The following is a 23,066-nucleotide window of genomic DNA, read 5'->3' as shown; positions in this document are numbered from 1 at the left end:
AGAAAGAAGAGAAAGCCATTCTGGTACAGAAGGTGCAAACTCTGGAGGCTACTTTAGCTTCTGAGCGAAAGCAGCGGGAACAGGACATGAATCATAGAAACGACACACACCTCCAGAACATCACCGAGCTCCAGTCTTCCCTGAAACTCCACGAGGAACAGAAGAAATCTGTAGAATGTGAGAGAGAGAGCTGTGTGACAGAACAAACGCAACTGCTGGAACATGTTGCTCAGCTCGAGGCCAGCTTTGAATTAAAGAGAAATAAATGGGAGGAGAAAAGCAAGAAGGACCAACTAGACATGAAGGAGAGGACCAACTTACCGCTTCTGACCATCAAAAAGGTCCAGGATTCTCTGAATCTCTGTAAAGAAGAGAAGAAGACTGCAAAGCATGAGAAAGATCATTTGATGAGATACCAAGAGCGACTGGAGGAACGTGTTGCTCAGCTGCAGGCCATTTTGAATTTTGAAAAAAAATAAATGGCAGGTGAAAATTAGGATGGTCAAACGAGACATGCAGGAGTGGACCATCTAATACCTTCAAACCATCAGAGACCTCCAGGATTCCATGAATCAGTGTGAGGAAGAGAAGAATTGTGCAGAGCATGAGCAAGATAATTTGATGAGAGAACGAGAACAACAGGAGAAACATGTTGCTCAGATGAAGGCCATTCTGGAATTTGAGAGAAATAAGTGGAAGGAGAAAAAAAAGAAGGCCGAACTAGACATGGAGAAGAATAACAACTTACAGATCCAGACCATCAGAGAGCTCCAGGATTCTCCAAATCACTGTGAGGAGGAGAAGAATAGAGCAGAGCATGAGAGAGATCATCTGATGAGATAACAGGATCAACTGGAGGACCATGTTGCTCAGCTGACTTTGAATTTTAAGAAAAATAAATGGGATGAGAAGGCTAAACTAGAAAAAGAAGGCTAAACTAGATATGGTTTGGAGTTCTAATATGTTCCTCTCCTACAATCCAGAGCTCCAGGATACTGTGAATCACTGTAAGATACAGAAGAAGACTGAGGAGCTTGAGAAAGATCATTCTGAGAAACCAAGAGCAATTGGAGAAACATGTAGCTCAGCTGAGAGCACTTTGGGTTCTGACTATGAGAAACAGCAGAAACAGAAAGCTGAACCTCTACAAGCCCAAAGAGTCACAGAAAATCTCTGAGGAAACAAAGATTCTTAGGTGAGGGAAGAGAAATGAGGATGGAAACCCGAGAGTGACTGGAGGAAGCTGTACAGCTGTTCAGCAATATGACTTCAGCACTAGAGAAAGAAAACCAGAGAAAGAAAAAGAGGAGATCAAGCTGGACATGTCCTACATATAATAAAGTACAAACATATCAGTGATTATTGTAACTGAATATTTTTTCTTCCTTCAAAATAAATAAATATCTTAAATATAGTGTGTGTTTTGTTTCTATTATTAAAGTGTTGGACATTTAAATTTAACTAAGAATTAAAATAAAGGTTTTGTTTAAACCCAATTTTACATGAACACAAGTTAAAGTAATAAAATAAACAGTTATTGAACATTATTCACAGCATCAGTTTAAATATTAAATCACAATAACACAGAGATTAAATCAGTTTACAATACATGAGTTCTTCATGGGTTCATCTGATCACACAATACTATAAAGTTTAGTTCCAATGCAGCCTCATAACATCATAGTTCAAGTATAACTTTTGACAACTGCAGTTAGTAGAAAAACATCAGAAAGAACTATTTAATAGATTCATTTTAATAATTCAGTCCATTCAGTTTGGTCAATTCAGTTCGAAAAGATTCGATTTGATGATTTCGACTCTTTAGATTCAGTTCAAGTGTTCAGTTTGGTCACTTCTATTCAAAACAATGAAGTCGACCGAGTCTGAATCCATAGATAGTTCAAGAAATTTCCTTTCAGCAGTCTCTCAAAAAGAAATCAGCAGGTGGTCAGAATGTTCCTACTCTGTTCCTGGGTTAGTTTCAGGGGTTCACCTCAGTCAGCTTCATCTGGTCATTTATGATTCTACAACATTCATATAGTCACTTGGGTCAACTTCCGGTTTGTGCGTAATCTTCCCTCTGTAATCTGTACATGCGCAGAGTGTGTGTGTGTGTGTGTGTGTGTGTGTGTGTGTGTGTGTGAGAGAGATAGAGAGAGAGAAAGAAAGTGAGTGACATGATGATGTCACAGGCAGAGGGCGGGGCATCTAGGTGTGATGTCACAGAGTGACACGTCTATATAATTCAAAGCGTGCTTTTGTTTCTCATTTGTGAATTTACCAATTGTAAGTAAAGAGACACTAAAATTGACAACCACCAAACAAACAAACAGCAGCAAGAAGCAGCAGCGATTAGCAGCAACTAAAAAAACATTACAAATCCTCTTCTATTGAACATTTCTTCATACAGGTACCTGGTAAGTCGTCTAAATAATTATGGCAGAATATTGTAGATTATTTAGTAGAAGACTCAAAAAGTACAAAGTCATTATTTAGCAACATTAGCATGGGTAACTAGCCGGCTAGCTAAGATTAGCTTTCATAGTTTAGCTTTTTTAATTAATCCAACAAATTGATCTAATAATTAGTATAGAATCTATTAGATACAATGAAGTAGCTTAATTTAACCTATTTAGCCCATATTTTAATCAAACTCATGTAACCTGTTTACTCCAAGTATAATTAACATAATATACTAATAAATAGAGTAGAATAGGGTCAGACTGGGACTACAATTTTAATAATCCTTGCAGCCGTGGCATGTTTTATCTGTTGTGGAATTCCTTGTCATTGTTTAGACAATACGTACAGCTCCCAGTGTATAAAATTACAGGTGAAGAGTCTTCTACAGAAAACATCTCCACAGATATGGATCAAAACATCTATGTGGATTTGGATGGAGGGATTATGGCCCTAGTCAATGAGAAAAAATGACTGTAACAAACGTTTCCTTATAACTAAAAGCACTAAACTCTTTCTACGCTTTAATTCTGATCCTTTGATTATATCGTATATAAATCATGTTGTTGTTGTGTGTATTTTATGCTGTGTGCAGGAACATGGCAGCTGGTGAACATAGGAGGTGTCTGCATCAACGCATGTGTGCGTACATCAAGCATGTGCTGAGGGGTATCGCTCAACTTTGACACCTTAAGAGGTCCCTGCTATGCTTGTTTCGCCTTTCTTTATCCCAATCTTTGCCTGTGGTGCCTGGAGCAGCCTATCGGTCCTTTAAGTCAACTGTGCCATCGTGAATCTCGTAAATGGTACAGGTTTCCTCCAGAAAAGGACGAATTTGTTTGGGAAACTGATGCGGACCGGTTCAGACCGGTGATGGACATTCTGCACCACGCTGACATGTTCTCCCCAGATGGAATGTGGCTAGATTCCATCCAGAACTCTGTCTATGATCTTCCTGCAGGACTTCAGCTGATCACCCGTATCTTTCATGTGCGTAGGGCTATTACCCTTGCCCAATCATTTGGAGTTCCTGCCCGCTCGCTGGTTGCTCCGAGCACTCACAGTTTTCTCTTCACGGAATTCGTCATGCAAAGCACCTTTGTAACATACTACACCATCACCTTCTGTGGCTATGTTCTATGGACAACTGAACCAGCGAAACATCGTGATTGGAATTGTCGTCCTATCCTATGTCGCAAATTTCAAACACATAGAAAAGACTCAATGATATTATCATTGAGACACGGTCGTCGTTTGAGGTTACAGGATGCGGTGTGGTCTGCACTGCAGTCTCACCATTCTATATCTACTCCCCTGCCGCACTGGATCAGACGGAGTCTGATTTGCCGCCGGCGCTCAAAGAAGCTTTTTTTTAAGATGCCAGCAAAAAGAGCTTAAACTGTCAAAGTAATACATCATTTAAATCTGTAAATGGTCTACTTTCATTTGTGTATGCTCACTATATAAACAAAATGTTGTATTTTTTTTAAATGAATAAAATAATCAGGGTGCGCCATCTGTCACCTTTGTTTGCGTGATCTTCGTTTAGAAACACGTCATTAAAAGGAAATAAAAAAATATATCTTTAGACAGCTTAAAGTATGTAGTTTTAGAATAAGTCGGTGAAATAAAAAACATATGTTTCCAATGAATATAAATCATGTGAAACCAAGTAGAAGCACAGACTTTCCACCTCAGGTCATTATCTTATAATGAGCTGCGAGCGGACACGCCCCCCCGCTATTCACAGGTAAAACAGTTCGTTGAGTCACACACACACACACACACACACACACACACACACACACACACACACGCCCCCCGGACAGTGGCATTAAACAATGCGATTCCACTGAGATTATTACACATTCAGCTGCGTTTGAAAGATGACACACTACACCGGTGAGGAAGCTCTTCAGATGGTTTTGGACAGTGATGAAGACATGGGCGTAAATTCCATTTAACAGTAGGGAGGGGACAATAAATATAAAATTTCTCATGAGCAATTTTTGAAGGGGGACACAAATAATACAGTCAAATTGTACTTACAGTATAAAGAAATGCCCCCACAGTGAAAAACTTTGTTTCTATCATTATTATTGTAGCATGGAGACTGGGTCAATCACAATAATAATTCAAACTGCTTTACATAAATAAAGTAAAACTATCATAAAAAAAATAATCACAACAATAAAAACAAGGAATTAAAAAAATGTTTAACATTTTATTTACAAATTCATTAAGACATTTAAGAACAGAATAGAAACTGATTATAAAAATACAGTGGGGTCAGTTCGGATGTAGCACAGTGATCATTTAGTAAATGCACAGATAAACAATATGCTAATTGTGTGTTAATGTTAACATTATACCAAGTCGTCCCAAATAAAACACTGCATGGGAAACGGCTTTGGTGTGTTAGTGTCAGTGCACTATGCTACAAGCTATTATAAACAAGCTAACGTTCACTAGATAAGTGATATTTTAATCTCTAATAGAGCAGATTCATGGAAAATTACATCCGAAATCAGCATTTTTGCCACAACTAATTTATAAATGAGTCTGCATCAACTACATTAAAGAGAATCGCTTTATTTAAGGTGAATAAAATGCTTTAGTTAATGGAGTTGAACATTAATTGAGGCGCAGACACACACCTGACTCATGTGTGTGTAAAAGGTGAGATGAACTGGGAAAGCATACGCCCATGGATGATAGTGATGGGAAGTCCAAATATTTTTTGTGAATCAGTTCTTTCGGACAGTTCGTTTAAAAAAACGGTTCAAAAAACCGGTTCACCAGTTCTTTTACGTCCTTACGTCATGACGTCATGCATATCCAAATATCATCTCAGCTGATAAACATGCACACTAAACACATTTAAATAAAGTCATGTCTATTGCATGAGGGCATATAGCTTATCTGTTTTAATTAAATCATCATCATCATCTTAGAAATGTTCCTTACATTTACGTTTTGCACTAAATCACCCAATACAGGCACTGATGTGCAAAACGTTGATGTTTAAAGTTGTTAGTAAATAAACTTACTTTTCATTTAAGTCCTCAGTTCACCTGTGCTCATATATCAGCAGCGCAGCACCAGCCTTTACAGTATGTAAAGTGTGTGTGTGTGTGTGTGTGTATTAATGTCAGACAGCACGTGTACTGCTCGGTAGGTCGCGCATGCTCAGTATCAACAATTCGCTGGTATCAGTAGAATGTCGGACGTGTCCAAAAGAAACAGTTCTTGATACAGTACTGGTGACTCGAGAACAGCAGTATGTGTGCTGCTCGGAATCGGCAGGTTTGCGCATGCTCAGTGATGATCACTTGTTCAGCAGCATGTTTTAGTTTAATGTGTGTACTGTTGGAGAAACTAGAGAAGAACCCCATTCTCATACACCTCATACACATTCAAAAGTAAGTAACTTGAGTTATTTTGTTTTGAACGATTCAGTCCGATTTGGTGAACCGGTTCGACCGATTCACTAAAAAGAACCAGTTCAAATGAACGATTCGTTCACGAGCCGGACATCAGTAATGGATGAAGAATTTACCTTTTCATCCGAAGAAGATTGTGATTCCGATGAGGATCGTTTGCATTTTGAAGAGAGCGAATCGACCCATTCGAGGAATTTCCAGCAAGTTGCTATGATGAGTAAGTTATTAAGTCTGATTCTGATCATATAAAACTCATATTGTTTGTAGACATTTCTGCCTAGCTTTTGTCAGCATTGCCTGTTTGTAATTGTATGCCCTAAATATTGTTGACGTTCTATCATAGGAGTGGCCAACCCGCGGCTCGCGAGCCGCATGCGGCTCTTTGGCTGGTTTCATGCGGCTCTTACGTTCAGATCGAAGTTTGTGTTTGTTTGTTTTTAATGTGCGTGTTCGCTTCGCTTGAGTTCAATACGGAATTTTTAAGACTTAAATGAGCTTTCCCCTACTGGGAAACTTTGCGGTATATCAGACCTAAAATCCCTAAATCACCGAAACAACACGGCAGAAACACAATTGTAATGATGCCATTAAAAATTGCAGCCAGCACACGGTTATCTGGATAAGAGCAACATGTCTGCGGTGTGCGGAGAGCGATTTGCAAAACATGCAATGCTGAAATTTCAAAAGGGGGTGTATCTGCAAAGAGTTTCTTTATGTCGGGTTTAATTTATCACCTGAAATCCAAACATCACGATTGCCATTCTAAATATGAGAAGAACGCGGCGCAGAAAAGTAAAGTCAATCCGAGCATGCGCACTCCGTCTGTAGAGGACGTTTTTGAAAAGGCAGGAAAGTTTTCCAGTGATGATGCCAAGGCAAAAGGCATAACACAAAAAATTATGGATTTCATTGCCTTTTGAATTGAATTTTCATTTCGGTGCATCCCTAAAATATTATCGTTGGTGTGGCCCTCTGACACAATTCAGGTTTCTCATGTGGCCCCTTGTAAAAATTAATTGCCCACCCCTGCGGTATGGTCATCTCACGCACATGCGCATTTGACGAAAATACCGTAGTGAACTCAAGCGAAGTGAACACGCACATAAAAAAAAAAAAAACACAAAGTCTGTGTTTTCTACCCTGAAACACGTGAAATCAAAGCATCGATCTGTTCTGACTGACACTCACGTGAAAGAATTGCTTTGAGAGGCAACAACGGAATACGAGGCAGATTTGAAGGATTGTTTAAGGCAAGGAATGCCAAAAGTCCCACTAAGTAACATGCATAGTAAAAGAAAAACGCTATTGTAAATTATTATATTTTTGTTTGTGGAATTGGTTAAACTATGAGTTTGTGTGTGTGAGACAGTGCAGTGTTCATTGTTGAAAATGACTGTCCTGTGGTCTTAGAACTGTAGGAGTACATTTCTGTCATTATGTTGGTGTGTGACATTTACAATAAATCTGGCTGAGCAGAGGTGTGTGTGTGTGTGTGTGTGTGTGTGTGTGTGTGTGTGTGTGTGTGTGTGTGTGTGTAAGTAAGAGGAAGGGATGGGTGATGTTCATGTGTGCCCATGTGTATGATGTGGCTCTTTGCATAAACACAGTAAAAAATGTGGCTCTCGGTCTCTGACTGGTTGGCCACCCCTGCTGTAGACCATCTGTCATGGCACTTGTTAATGAGAAGATGTTGGGAACGGGCTACAAACTGTTCGTTGACGACTTCTGCACAAGTCCAGCACTGTTTAGAGATCTCCTAAAAAAGAACATCAGGGCATGTGGGAAAATTCAGTCCACAAACCCTCAAACCATCACCAACAAGCTTCTGAAAAAAGCTCCTCGAGGCCTCATCACTGGCTGAGAGAAGAGGATGTGCTGTTTGTAGAATGGAAGGATAAAAGGAAGGTCCAGATGTGCTCCATCATTCACAGAGGCACTGAAGGAAGCATTGTGCTACTTTTATTTTCATTACTTTCTTCTTCTTCTGTTTTTCTAATGTTCAAATACCAGTCTTATGCTTATTGTGTGAATGTTATTATTCCCAGTACATTTGGTTATCAGGCTGCTTTTCCTCAAACAGACGGAGGGAGAAAAGGACCACACACAGTCTCAGAATAATGTTTATAGGAATCTCCTTTTTATTGTATTTTCTTCAAAGTTAAAATATAAACTCATTACACATGTGACTTTTAACCCGTCACTATTCTGGATTGTTTCAGGACCGAATTCATGTATTTATATATAAAAAATAATGTTTTATGACGTACACATTTTTTTCTAAGGAACTTCAGCATCTTTGGATGATGTAAAGCCCAAAGTGTGTTCTTTTAAAAGAGATGTAAATTGTGTATGTAGCACACTGTTGTCAGGAACTTTTACCATTGAAAGTCAGGAAGGTCATTTTCAGCTGTGAGGCCCAAAAGTGGGGCTGAAACCGAACAGGGTTCAAGAAACCGGGTTTATTTTCATATAAGTAACAGTATTTAGTTCAGTAAACTTAAGTTCATTTAAAGGAGAATTCAGTGCTGTTTAGTTCAGTAAAGTCTTCATTTAATCCAAAACTATTCCATTCATTAAGTTCAATTATCCTCAAATTAATATTTTTACATTCAATAAAAACAAATCATCCAGTTTTCATTGATGTTTATTTAGTGAATAATGCATTTAATAAACAATTGGTTTCACTCAGAATGACTTTTATTTTTAATAAGTAGTAAAATGTGTTTTTTAATTAAACTCATCTGAAGCATAAAGATAAAATGCACCAGTTGGTTAAAAGAAAACATTTAAAAGTAAAACATTAATTCCAGCTCATAAATCCTATAAAACATGCAGCATTAAACATGAACTTCCAGCAGATGAACATCTCATAATACTGTCTGGAAGTGAGAAATGTACAGGTTGTTTTTACTCCATACACATGAACTTACTTTGATCAGAAACACAATCATACTCCAAATCAATTAATCAATAAAGTCAATAAAAGAATCCCAAACTGCTGTGTGTCTTGTCCTCGCTATTAATGACGTCATTAGAGCTCCACTACTTCTAATTACCTGCTGTGACAGTGAGCTCTAATACACATCACACTGCCACCTACTGGTCATTTATGATTCTGCAACATTCATAGAGTCACTCCGATCAACTTCCGGTTCTCAACTCGGATTCACTCGCTTTATACACAGTTTACAGCCGTTTTTATCTTATTTATGACTGTAATATCGCTCTTCTCTCAGGAACAACAGAAAAGCTTTGAAGACATGATATTTTATCCGCTCTTTACCTCTGTAATGTGCGCATGCGCATAGTGTCAGGTTAAAAGAGACCGGGTTACGTCACAGACGGAGGGCGGGGCATCTCCCTGTGATGTCACAGTAAGGCAACGTCTATAATTGGAAACGTCTCTGTTTCTCTCATTTCCAAAGTTTTTGCTTGTGAGTAAAGAGGCATAAACATGGAGCTCTTCAGAAGGTTGAGAAAGTTTTTTCAAACCAGAAGATCGAAGAAAACTAAGCAGATTGCTGAAATGAAGGAGAAGCTGGAACACATGGAGAAAGTAGTGAAAGACTTGGATGCATTTTCTCTTCTAATGATAGAGAAGTTAACAGAAGAGAAAGAAGAGAAAGCCATTCTGCTACAGACGGTGCAAAAGCTGGAGGCTACTTTGGCTTCTGAGCGAAAGCAGCAGGAACAGAATATAACTGAGAGAAGCCAGAGCTGGGCGAGAGAACAAAAACAACTGGAGGAACGTGTTGCTCAGCTTGAGTTTATTTTGGATCAGACCACCATGAAGCTCCAGTCTTCCCTGAAAATCCATGAGGAACTGGAGCAAACTGTAGACTGTGAGAGAGAGCTGGACAATTGAACAAAAGAAAGTGGAGGAACATGTTGTTCAACTTGAGGTCACTTTGGAACAGACCACCATGGAGCTCCAGTCTTCCTGAAAATCAATGAGGAACTGGAGCAAACTGTAGAATGTGAGAGAGAGCTGGATGAGAAAACAAAAACAACTGGAGGAACATGTTGCTCAGCTTGAGGTCACTTTGGAACAGACCACCATGGAGCTCCAGGATACTCAGAATCACTGTGAGAAAGTAAAAAATAGTGCAGAGCAGGAGAAAGATCATTTGATCAGAGACAAAGAGCGACTGGAGGAACGTGTTGCTCAGTTGGAGGCCGCTTTGGATTTTAAAGAAAAACAAGAGGATGAAAGAGAGAAAACTAAACTTGACATAGAGGAGAGGAACAACTTACAGCTTCAGACCAACAGGGGGCTCCAGGATACCCAGAATCTCTGTGAGGAAGAAAAGAAGACTTCAGAGAATAAAACAGATCATTATATGAGAGTCCGAGAGCGATGGGAGGAAAGTGTTGATCAGCTGAGACAAGAAAACATTCAAAAGAAAAGGAGAAATAGAAAAAAAAGAAGACGACAAGAGAAACAGAGAGTCTGAACATGCCTTTTTCCTCTTTCTGTTTCTCTTATGGCTATTTATGATAGTTTTACACTTATAGTCAATAGTATAAAGCTGAGTGTAAATCTATTGTATCTTGTAGATCGTCTCGTCTTTTGATCATTTTTTATTTCTGTCTTTTCAAATCTTTTTTTTTTATCTTTTTTTAAATCTTGATTTTAATCTTTTACTACAAAGATTCACAATAAACACTATTAACAACCATGATTTTTGTCTTCCTTACAAACGCTGTATGACCTCCTCATGGATTCTTCCACTTAGTTTATATCCCTCTTGTGGGGCAGGGGGCTGTGGCTCGGGGTCATAATGCTGAGGGGGGGGAGGTCAGGAGGGAGAGGGAAACTGGTCCTCAGTGCCACATTGTGCAAAACACCACACACCCTGATAATCTTACACATTTTCCGGTGGTATAAAAGTCTTCCACCTGAGACATCCAGGGGATTTGATGTTCTCCTGTATTCCATGCAGTCGGGCATCTCCTCCTCCTGCGCTCCCGTAGTGGAATGTGATGGTGAGACGCCGCTGATTACATATTTAGAGTGAATTTTTATTTAACATTTGAGTTGGATTTTATAATAAGGTGTTTATGAAATAACTATCACTCAGTACAAACCCAAATAACCTGCAGGATTTCATCTTCATGATCACAACACTTCAAACAAAACATCTACAGTACATACAGGATTCAGGGCCATTTTTCGATATTTATATGTTACAGTAATTTTGTATTATTTATATTAGGAGTCTTTAACGACTCTGTGCATATGTTTAAAAAATGACCATGTTACTGGATGTACAATGATCCTAATTGTGTTCATGTATTACAAACACTTTATTGGGAGCACCTATGTCCAAAAACGTATGACCACCAGGCTGAAATAGTCCACGCAGAAACAAAACAGAGTAAGAACAGGAGTTTTGAGGGTTGGGATTTGGACTGTAGTTTATGTTAACAGTCTGCTACACTGACTCAGGACTACAGTTTGTATCTGATCATCACTTCACCTCAACATCATTTAGCTGTAATAAATGGACATTCAGTGAAACCCAGATGAGGACGGGTTCCCTCTTGAGTCTGGTTCCTCTCAAGGTTTCTTCCTTATGCCGTTATTCCTTTCATATTTCTCATTTCTCAGAGACGCCAAGGTTTTTACTTGTATGTTCCTTTCTTTAATAATGCAGTAATTTCTGTAGCACTCAGCGATTCTCCTCTGTCTTGCACTTTAGACATTTTGCCTCAGTGTGCTCTAGTAGTCTAGTGTTTTTAGTCATTTTTATTATTTAAAAAAAATTAAAACCATTTTGCAGGAGACTCCTGAATGATTTTATTCTTCCAAAACCCACACAATCGAGTATTTTAAAGACTGCACCCGTATTCACCAATCAAATCTTACAAATCCAGCAGTGCCATCATGCAGCATTACACACGGGGGTCACCACAGCATTTATATGTTTACAGTAATTACACTGATCATTAACACTGTGATTATGGTCGGTATATAAGGAAGTGCTGAATGTGTGATTAGAATCAGCAGTAATGAAGCAGTAATGAGCACAACATCTCTTATTCTTGAAGGCTGATTTATCAAGAGTAATAAATGTGTCAGAAGAACAGACAGCCAAGAGTTGAAGTTGTGGACGGGACAGAGGGTCATGAAGCGCCCATAAGAGAATTACATGCTACTTTTTAGAGAATAATGAGGAATGTGGGCGTTACACATGTAGCTGAAGAGGGTTTATCAAGACTGTGTGTGGACTGTGTTATTGGGAACCTCCATGGAACTGCCTGGATTTATTTTTACTGCATAAAGTCTAATACTTTAACACCACAATCCTGGATTCTGAACTTAGTTTCTTTCTTTATTTGGTATTTTAACTTTGTTATTGGATTTGTTGCTATTGATAATAAATCACAAGATCACAATAATCCCATTACATGTTTATGTGATTTTATTGTATCATGCAGTAATAATGTGCTTGTGCTGTATTACAAATTCTTCTTCTTCCTCTTTCGGCTTCTCCCATAAGTCTCCATACCCTCTGTCCTCTACATCTGCCTCTTTCATCCCAGCCACCTGAATGTCTTCCTCACCACATCCATAAACCTCCTCTTTGGTCTTCCTCTTTCCTTCTTCCTGGCGGCTCCATCCTCAGCATTCTCCTACTGATATACCCCATGTCTCTCCTCTGCACATGTCCAAACCATCTCAATCTCGCCTCCCTCACCTGGACTCCAAAATGTCCTACATGCGCTGTCCCTCTAAAAAAACTCATTTCTGATCCTGTTCATCATCTTCAATCCCAATGAAAATCTAAACATCTTTAGCTCTGCTACCTCCAGCTCCACCTCCGGTCTTTCAGTAAATGCTATTGTTTCTAATCCATACAACATCTCAGGTCTCACCACAGTCCTATAAACTTTCCCTTTCACTCTCACAGATACTCTTCTATCACAAATCACTCCTGCTGTTACTCTTCTCCACCCGCTCCACCCTGCCTGTACTCTTTCCTTCACTTCTCTAACACACTCTCCATTACTTTGCACTGTTGACCCCAGGTACCTGAACTCCTCCACCTTCTCCACCTCTTCTCCCTGCAACCGCACCAATTCACTGCCCTCCCTCTCCTTCACACACATGTACTCTGTCTTACTCCTACTGACTTTTATTCCTCTTCTCTCCAGCGTATACCTCCACCTCTCTAGGCTCTTCTCAACCTGCTCACTACTCTCACCACAAATCACAAATATCATCCATAAACATTATAGTCCACAGAGACTCCTGTATGACCTCGTCCTTCAACCTGTCCATCACCACTGCAAACAGGAAAGGGCTTAGAGCCAATCCTAGATGCAGTCTAACCTTCACCTTAAACCAGTCTGTTGTTCCTACTGAACACTTCACTGCTGTCACACTGCACCACCCTCACATACTTTTTTGACACACCAGACTTTCTCATACAATACCACAACTCCTCTCTCCACCCTGTCATACACTTTCTCTAAACACTTTCTCATTAAGTGCATTAAGATGCTGGAGATCTTTCACTCGGTGGTCATGAGCCTACTGTGGTTTCTGAGGAAGTGGCATTTTACTCAGTAATGTCAGCAGCAGTAATAAACTCATTTGCATGGCTAAAACTATTATTGGGCAAAACCTGGGAACATTTGAGTCAGTGAGTTTTCTGAATATTTTGCCACTGAGATTTTGAGAGAGATGTTTTTATTTATGCACATTGGACATCAACCTTCTCAGCAGCAGGTTCCATAGTGTAGTGGTCATCATGTCTGCTTTACACGCAGAAGGTCCTGGGTTTGAGCCCCAGTGGAGCCTTGCCCTTGGCCCTTTTCTTCTCATTTTGGAATGCTTTTTCTCCATTTCTGTTACAAGCACAATGCAGAAACATGCAAAACTTTTTATTTATTTCCAGGATTGAGTAACAATTTGTGAGTAATATATAAACCTCATTCTTGTTTACAACCTGCATGGTTCCACTGGAAGTTAAACCCAAGACCTTATGTGTGTAAAGCAGATGTGTTTTTTGTTATTCGTATTTAAATATTCTTCAAGCACTATTACTCAACATTTAATTGGGAGATATTATTCTTGTTTTAAATGTTTTTTATTCTGTAAACTACTCAAAATTATAAAGCAGCATCAGTGGTTGCTTCGAATCAAAATATAGTAAATATATTCTCCCGGTAAATTAACATGTCTGCAGATTAGTTTTACGGTCATTGCTTCTTAATTTTGCCGTTTCTATTCGGAGAAATAAAATTTTTCCTTCGGTTTGGTGTGAAATCTAGCAGTAAATCCTACAGTAGCTACCATGAGCCCTATCGACCGTTGCTATGGTGAAGACACCAGCTGAAACTCATTGCGGACCCACCACCGATTCTCTTTTAATGTCTACAGAGACATTAGAGAAAGGAGAAGTGGAGAAGAGTGGAGGTTTGGGTGGGTTCTTTAAATGTTGGTACTATAACTGGTAAAGAAAGAGAGATAGATGATATGATAGAGAGGAAAAGGTAGATATGTTGTGTGTCTGGGAGACCAAATGGAAAGTGAATAAGACCAGGAACATTGGAGGTGTTTAAACTGTTTTATCATGGTGTGGATGGAAAGAGAAATGGTGTAGGGGTGATTCTGAAGGAAGAGTACAGTAAGAGTGTAGTGGAGGTGAAGAGAGTTTCTGATAGGGTGATGATCGTGAAGCTGGAAGTTGAAGGGGTGATGATAAATGTAATCAGTGCTTATGCTCCACAAGTCGACTGTGAGATGGAGGAGAAGGAAAAATTCTGAAATGAGTTAAATGAAGTGGTAGATGGTGTACCTAGAAATGAAAGATTGGTGATTGGGGCAGACTTTAATGGGCATGTAGGTGAAGGGAACAGAGGTGATGAGGAGGTGATGGGCAGGTATGGCCTGAAGGAGAGGAATGTGGAAGGGCAGATGGTGGTAGATTTTGCTAAAAGGATGGAAATGGCAGTGGTGAACACATATTTTAAGAAGAAGGAGGCATATGAGGAGCTGTAGGAGAACTTGTACACTAAGAAAGGAGAAAAGTATTTGTATCGATTGGCCAGGCAGAGGAACCGAGCTGGGAAGGATGTGCTGCAAGTTAGAGCAATAAAGGATGAAGATAGAAATGTGTTGACTAGTGAGGAGAGTGTGTTGAGAAGATGGAGGGAGTATTTTGAGCAGCTGATGAATGAGGAAAATGAGAGAGAGAGAAGGTTGGATGATGTGGAGATGGTGAAGCAGGAAGTGGATAGGATTAGTAAGGAGGAAGTGAGAGCAGTGATTAAGAGGATGAAGAGTGGAAAGTCGGTAGGACCAGGTGACATGGAGATGTTTAGGAGAGATTTCAGTGGAGTTTTTAACAAAATTGTTTAACAGGATTTTGGAAGGTGAGAAGATGCCTGAGGAATAGAGAAGGAATGTGCTGGTACCGATCTTTAAGAATAAGGGAGATGTGCAGACCTGCAGTAACTACAGGGGAATAAAGTTGATCAGTCACACCATGAAGTTATGGGAAAGAGTAGTGGAAGCCAGGCTGAGAGAAGACAGTGTGCAACAGAATAGTTTCATGCCGAGGTACAGCACCACAGATGCATGATTTGCTTTGAGAATGTTGATGGAGAAGTATAGAGAAGGTCAGAAGCAGTTGCATTGTGAGTTTGTGGATTGTAGAGGACAGAGTAGTATGGAGACGAATGATCCCCTAATGGGAGCAGCCAAAAGAAGTAGTAGTTATGTGTAGAAATATTAGTTGTATTGTTTTTACTGACAAATTCAGGGGTGTAGACAACATTTCAAAATTTAGAGGAACAGAAGTGTCAAATGTAATAATAATAATAAAATGGTATAATTGACAGGGTTTATTTTCTCTTACTCCTTTTAGACTGGGTCTTGAAAACGTGAACACAGGAATTTACATTGTTAAATGTAAATTTTCCCCAAATCCCCCAGGTATTCTACACCAGATCAAATGACCCCTGACCCACACAATAATGCAGTGCTGCACACTAAGTTACCCTTCATCTGATAAAACTTAAACTAGACATGGATTATAATGAAGTTATCTCACCCTGTTTAGCAAGTCTAATTTCACAATCTATTTTTTCCAGTTTATATACACACACACACATATATACTTAGTAAATGATAACACAAGTGAACACAATATGCAGTTTTTAAATGATGGTTTTGATTATTAAGGAAAAACAAAATCCAAAACTACATGCCCCTGTGTGAAAAAGTGTTTGCCCCCTAACCCTAATAAATGGTTGGGCCGCCCTTAGCAGCAACAACTGCCATCAAGCGTTTGTGATAACTTGTGATGAGTCTGTTACAGCGCTGTGGAGGAATTTTGGTCACTCCAAGGTCATGCCACATCATCTCAATAGTATTCAGGTCAGGACTTTGACTAGGCCACTCCAAAGTTTCATTTGGTTTTTCTTCAGCCATTCAGAGGTGGACTTGCTGGTATGTTCTGGATCATTGTCCTGCTGCAGAACCCAAGTTCGCTTCAGCTCGAGGTCAGGAACAGATGTTTGGACATTTTCCTTCAGGATTTTTTAGTAAACAGCAGAATTCATGGTTTAATTTATCACAGCAAGTCTTCCAGAAGCAGCAAAACAGCCCCAGACCATCACACTACCACCACCATATTTCACTGTTAGTATGATCTTCTTTTTCTCAAATGCAGTGTTACTTTTACACCAGATGTAATGGGACACACACCTTCCAAAAGATGCATCTTTTGTCTCGTCAGTACACAGAGTATTTTCCCAAAAGTCTTTGGGATCATCAAGATGTTTTCTGGCAAAACAGAGACGAGTCTTTATGTTCTTTTTGCTCAGCAGCTGTTTTCGTCTTAGAACTTTGCCATGTACACCATTTTGAGTCATGAACACTAACCTTAAATATTGTGTGTGTTTTGTTTCTATTATTAAAATGTTGGACTTCATTTAAATTTAACTAAAAATAAAATCCACATGATAAAATGTTGGAAAAATTGGAAAAAAGTAAATTAAATTAAAATAAAGGTTAAAAAGTTAAATTAAATTAAAATTTAATATATTTATTTCAATAACTCCATTCAGTTTAATCAATTCAGTAAAAAAAATAAAAATTATTGGTTCAGTAATTTTGACTTCTTTGATTTAGTTCAAGTTACTCGGTTCAAAAGAGTTAAATAATAAAGTCCAGAAGAGTCGGTTCACTGGTTTCCACTATTTTCACTATCATACGACACTCAGTCACATGACGCTAATTAAACAGTTCCTCATCGTCATTATCACACAATATGAACAGTTCAGACTCATATACACGTTACTGATTAACCAACACACATCTTTACCTTTTAATACCACAAAACTCAGAAATCCCATTGTTCAAGATCTGAGTTTGCATTTTCTCACACACAATGACATCAGTACACATCTAATTCCATATACAACCATTTTTACACATTACAAACTGTGTACTCACCAAAATCCAAAGAAATAAACATGTAGGTATGTATTTTATCCTCTTTGACTTTATTTTCTTGCTCTGAATTATGCTGCTGCTCATCTCTTCCATACATCATACATTCTTATAGGAAAACCAAGGACCAATTAACATCTGTTTACAGGCTGCATTTGGCCCTGGGACCAGATTTTGGATCCCCCTGAGATAACTAGAGTGCTCATGGAGAAGTTATTTCCAAATCTCCCAAAACACACTGAATTTAAAGATTTAACTCTATTTTTTTGTCTTCTACAAGTTACTAGTAAGTGTGCCATTACTGCCACCTAGCGGTTGATTGACAAATAAATTCTCCAATACACTCCTCCAGACAGGCAGGTACATATCTGTATTGTATTGTATTGTATGTTGTATGTTAAAAAAAAAAAAAAACTGAAACAAATAAAGGAAATAAAAAAATGACTGTAAATTGGTTTCCATAGAACATGTAAAAATTTGAAGCAGAAGTCAGAACAAAAAAACACAGGTAGAGACGGGACAGAACTCACTCTTTCTAATGTGTTAAAATAAATCCAGACCTGGATGGTTGCCCAACGAGGAGAGGTCACATACACAAAGCCCAGCACATCAGGCACAGGTCAACAGACATTCAGTATTCAGATCTAACAGCATTTGCAAACTTCATATGTAATAAAAAATAAAGCAGAGGCAGGCAAAATATCCCTGTGCCCAAGACTAAGGAACAGCTCATGTATTTCCTAGGAATGTGGTTGCAGGAATTTTCAGGACTGGAAACTTTCCTTAGGAATTATCAGGAATATTTAGGTATTAACATATTAAAGGTATTAAAGTTATAAATTACAAAATTGCAAGTTATCCTATAACAGGGAACTTAAATGTAGTTAAAAAATAACTTGCTTGATAATCAACCAGATTGAATGCAGTTTCAGTTGAATTTCTACCTGCACATTCATCAATCACATGCACACAGCACACTTACTGCAGGGCTCCTGAGACCGCACTACATGCACTGTGTTTTCTTCATGTAAACAATGAGTCACGCCTCAAAAAGGTTAAAAACCACTGCCTTATGGGTAATAAAAGACCAATAATCAGGATCTCAGGTCTACATTCCTTACTATTGAAGTAAACAGGACCAATACAGAACAGTTCATCAGACAGGAAGTCACTTATAGTTACTCAAGTACAGTAACAAAGTACATTTACTCAAACACTTTACATCACACACATACACACACACACACACACACACACACACACATGTTCAGCTCTGCTCGGTGTCTTTCTCCTTTGTCTCCTCGTCACCAGTCACTAAAACAGAGCACACTGATTAGTCCCATCAGCCACAGATCTGCTTCTCACCGCTGTTTCCCCGGCTCCACCCTCCATTCACCAACCGCCGTGCACGCACCCGCTGCTCCATCCAGCAGTAGTGTTCAGGTGTTGTGAGGTGAATCCAGTGTTAACCCTGTCAGAATAACTGCTGAAAGATCATCCACTTTCTTGTGCCAATCCATGTGATTAATTATAAAGTACAGATGTTTAAGTGAATCAGGTTCTGCCCACATTAACTGTCAGCTATATTGCTTTCAGAGCTCAAAATGAACAAAGCACTAAAGCTGCAAGAAAATACCTCAACTTCAGTTTCTGTCAAATTCCTTTTCTTTAAGGACATCAAACATCACTGACTTTACTAAAGTGGATTTCAAGAAAAAATACCATCATTGAATGCTCTCTGTGATGAAGAGACATTAGACATGATTGAAATTCAAAATCTTTATTTATTTAATAGTGTTTATTGTGTCTCGCTGTAGTAAAAGTGTTCAGACTCTCTGTTTCTCTTGTCTTCTTTTTTCTATTTCTCCTTTTCTTTTGAATGTTTTCTTGTCTCAGCTGAGCAACAATTTCCTCCCATCGCTCTCGGACTCTCATATAATGATCTGTTTTATTCTCTGAAGTCTTCTTTTCTTCCTCACAGAGATTCTGGGTATCCTGGAGCCCCTGTTGGTCTGAAGCTGTAAGTTGTTCCTCTCCTCTATGTCAAGTTTAGTTTTCTCTTGTTTTTCCTCAAAATCCAACGTGGGCTCAAACTGAGCAACACGTTCCTCCAGTCGCTCTTTCTCTCTGATCAAATGATCTCTCTCCTGCTCTGCACTATTTTTATTTTCTCACAGTGATTCTGAGTATCCTGGAGCTCCATGGTGGTCTGTTCTAAAGTGACCTCAAGCTGAGCAACATGTTCCTCCACTTTCTTTTCTTTCTTGCAGTGAAGAATCACTTACACTCTGTTTGCTCTCTAATCAGACTGACGACATAAATGAGGTTGGAATGAACACAGAAGTGAAGTCAAGTAGATTCTAAATAAAACTCACAAACATGCATGAGGTTGTTCACCATTCATGGTGAGATGTTCAGCTCTGCTCGTGTCTTTCTCCTTTTCTCCTCATCACCAGTCACTAAAACAGAGCACACTGATTAGTCCCATCAGCCACAGATCTGCTTCTCACCGCTGTTTCCCCGGCTCCACCCTCCATTCACCAACCGCCGTGCACGCACCCGCTGCTCCATCCAGCAGTAGTGTTCAGGTGTTGTGAGGTGAATCCAGTGTTAACCCTGTCAGAATAACTGCTGAAAGATCATCCACTTTCTTGTGCCAATCCATGTGATTAATTATAAAGTACAGATGTTTAAGTGAATCAGGTTCTGCCCACATTAACTGTCAGCTATATTGCTTTCAGAGCTCAAAATGAACAAAGCACTAAAGCTGCAAGAAAATACCTCAACTTCAGTTTCTGTCAAATTCCTTTTCTTTAAGGACATCAAACATCACTGACTTTACTAAAGTGGATTTCAAGAAAAAATACCATCATTGAATGCTCTCTGTGATGAAGAGACATTAGACATGATTGAAATTCAAAATCTTTATTTATTTATTAGTGTTTATTGTGTCTCGCTGTAGTAAAAGTGTTCAGACTCTCTGTTTCTCTTGTCTTCTTCTTTTTTTTCTATTTCTCGTTTTCTTTTGAATGTTTTCTTGTCTCAGCTGAGCAACAATTTCCTCCCATCGCCTCGGACTCTCATATAACGATCTGTTTTATTCTCTGAAGTCTTCTTTTCTTCCTCACAGAGATTCTGGGTATCCTGGAGCCCCCTGTTGGTCTGAAGCTGTAAGTTGTTCCTCTCCTCTATGTCAAGTTTAGTTTTCTCTCTTCGTCCTCTTGTTTTTCCTCAAAATCCAACGTGGGCTCAAACTGAGCAACACGTTCCTCCAGTCGCTCTTTCTCTCTGATCAAATGATCTCTCCTGCTCTGCACTATTTTTACTTTCTCACAGTGATTCTGAGTATCCTGGAGCTCCATGGTGGTCTGTTCCAAAGTGACCTCAAGCTGAGCAACATGTTCCTCCACTTTCTTTTGTTCTCTTGTCCAGCTCTCTCTCTCACATTCTACAGTTTTCTCCAGTTCCTCATGGATTTTCAGGAAGACTGAGCTCCATGGTGGTCTGTTCTAAAGTGACCTCAAGCTGAGCAACATGTTCCTCCACTTTCTTTTGTTCTCTTGTCCAGCTCTCTCTCTCACATTCTACAGTTTTCTCCAGTTCCTCATTGATTTTCAGGAAGACTGGAGCTCCATGGTGGTCTGTTCCAAAATAAACTCAAGCTGAGCAACACGTTCCTCCAGTTGTTTTGTTCTCTCGCCCAGCTCTGGCTTCTCTCAGTTATGTCCTGTTCCTGCTGCTTTCGCTCAGAAGCCAAAGTAGCCTCCAGCTTTTGCACCGTCTGTAGCAGAATGGCTTTCTCTTCTTTCTCTTCTGTTATCTTCTCTATCATTAGAAGAGAAAATGCATCCAAGTCTTTCTACTTTCTCCATGTGTTCCAGCTTCTCCTTCATTTCAGCAATCTGCTTAGTTTTCTTTGTTCTTCTGCTTTGAAAAACTCTCTAAACCTTCTGAAGAGCTCCATGTTTATGCCTCTTTACTCACAAGCAAAAACCTTGGAAATGAGAGAAACAGAGACGCATTCCCAATTATAGACGTTGCCTTACTGTGACGTCACAGGAGATGCCCGCCCTCCGTCTGTGACGTAACCCGGTCTCTCTTAACCTGACACTATGCGCATGCGCACATTACAGAGGTAAAGAGCGGATAAAATATCATGTCTTCACAGCTTTTCTGTTGTTCCTGAGAGAAGAGCGATATTACAGTCATAAATAAGATAAAACGGCTGTAAACTGTGTATAAAGCGAGTGAATCCGAGTTGAGAACCGGAAGTTGACCGGAGTGACTCTATGAATGTTGCAGAATCATAAATGACCAGTAGGTGGCAGTGTGATGTGTATTAGAGCTCACTGTCACAGCAGGTAATTAGAAGTAGTGGAGCTCTAATGACGTCATTAATAGCGAGGACAAGACACACAGCAGTTTGGGATTCTTTTATTGACTTTATTGATTAATTGATTTGGAGTATGATTGTGTTTCTGATCAAAGTAAGTTCATGTGTATGGAGTAAAACAACCTGTACATTTCTCACTTCCAGACAGTATTATGAGATGTTCATCTGCTGGAAGTTCATGTTTAATGCTGCATGTTTTATAGGATTTATGAGCTGGAATAAATGTCCAAAACCTCAATTCAACACTGAGTGATTTTGTAGTTTGGTAGATATTAGATCTTTTGATGTATTATTCTTTTTTAAATATCTGTGTTTTAAATACACATTTATAAATATCAAGGCTTTTACTGGGTAATAAATTAAAAACATAAAGTCATAATTTACTGAAATGAAATTGAAAACATCAAAATACAACAAAAAATAAATAAAAATGACTATCAATATGTTTAAAACTAGAATAAATCTGGTTCAGACAGTTAAATACAGTGCAGTATTACAGCCTTATTTTAAATTAATTTTATAAACACAGTTTGTCATTATAATAATAATAATATATTATATTATATAATAATACTTTATTGCAATAGGGTGCTTTAGTACCTAAAGGTCTACATTTAAACATACTTTTATATTCTAAAATTATACATTTTTATGATTATTATTATATGAAGATTTCCACATTTATATGATTTATCCTACAGATTAATCACTATAAAGAAAATAGAAACATACACAAGAATGTTATTAACAACTTGTACACTGTACTGCACGATCCATGTGGAATATAATGTGCATATAATATTGAATATTGTGAATGTAAACAAACATTCAGCAGTAGTTGAAAAAAATCAGGTCAGTCTCTGAGCATAAGCACTGAATCACTTGGAATTTACTCGCTCAATAATAAAAACTCTTTGCTATAGTTGTGAGGTGACTGATACACAAAGCCATGGAGCAGTTGGACACTGGGGAGACAATCAGATGAATGAAAGTAGAAAATGTGATAAAACCCTAAAGTTTATTGTGAGATTTGAGTCGTGATCGTTCAGATGCACAGTGTAGCAGCAATGACACAAACTTCACTTCACAACAAGAGCAAAAATACATGAATGAAAAATGAATGAACTTAAAATTCATCAAATGGAAAAAAAATCCAATGTTATTTAAACTTTGGAGAAAAAATCTTATATTCTGTTATTCAATTCTCTCATACTGACCACTGGATGTTCTACACGGCACCTCATGGTAAAGACTCTCTGATGACAGGAGACTCCACCATGATGCCGAGGCGATAAGAAGATCA

At 38.8% G+C, this 23,066-nt stretch overlaps 2 protein-coding genes, 1 long non-coding RNA gene and 1 other non-coding gene across 4 annotated transcripts in view; 2 read left to right on the top strand and 2 right to left on the bottom strand.

The window, feature by feature from the left end:
* Window positions 1-23,066, top strand: part of LOC124384578 (zinc finger protein 850-like) — a 1,373,244-nt gene that overhangs the window by 28,071 nt on the left and 1,322,107 nt on the right. The gene's annotated exons all lie outside the window — the stretch shown is intronic.
* LOC124384657 (leucine-rich repeat flightless-interacting protein 1-like) overlaps window positions 1-23,066 on the bottom strand; it is a 794,289-nt gene that overhangs the window by 137,279 nt on the left and 633,944 nt on the right. The gene's annotated exons all lie outside the window — the stretch shown is intronic.
* LOC124384686 overlaps window positions 1-23,066 on the bottom strand; it is a 201,839-nt gene that overhangs the window by 3,601 nt on the left and 175,172 nt on the right. The window lies entirely within an intron of this gene.
* On the top strand, window positions 13,638-13,710 carry trnav-uac. Its single transcript has one exon. It is a non-coding gene; the product is annotated as a tRNA-Val (tRNA).

The sequence above is a fragment of the Silurus meridionalis genome, chromosome 4 (genome assembly GCF_014805685.1).
Source record: "Silurus meridionalis isolate SWU-2019-XX chromosome 4, ASM1480568v1, whole genome shotgun sequence".
NCBI lineage: Eukaryota > Metazoa > Chordata > Actinopteri > Siluriformes > Siluridae > Silurus > Silurus meridionalis.
Note: the sequence above shows the minus strand (reverse complement) of the source record. Positions and strands in the feature narration are given on the sequence as shown.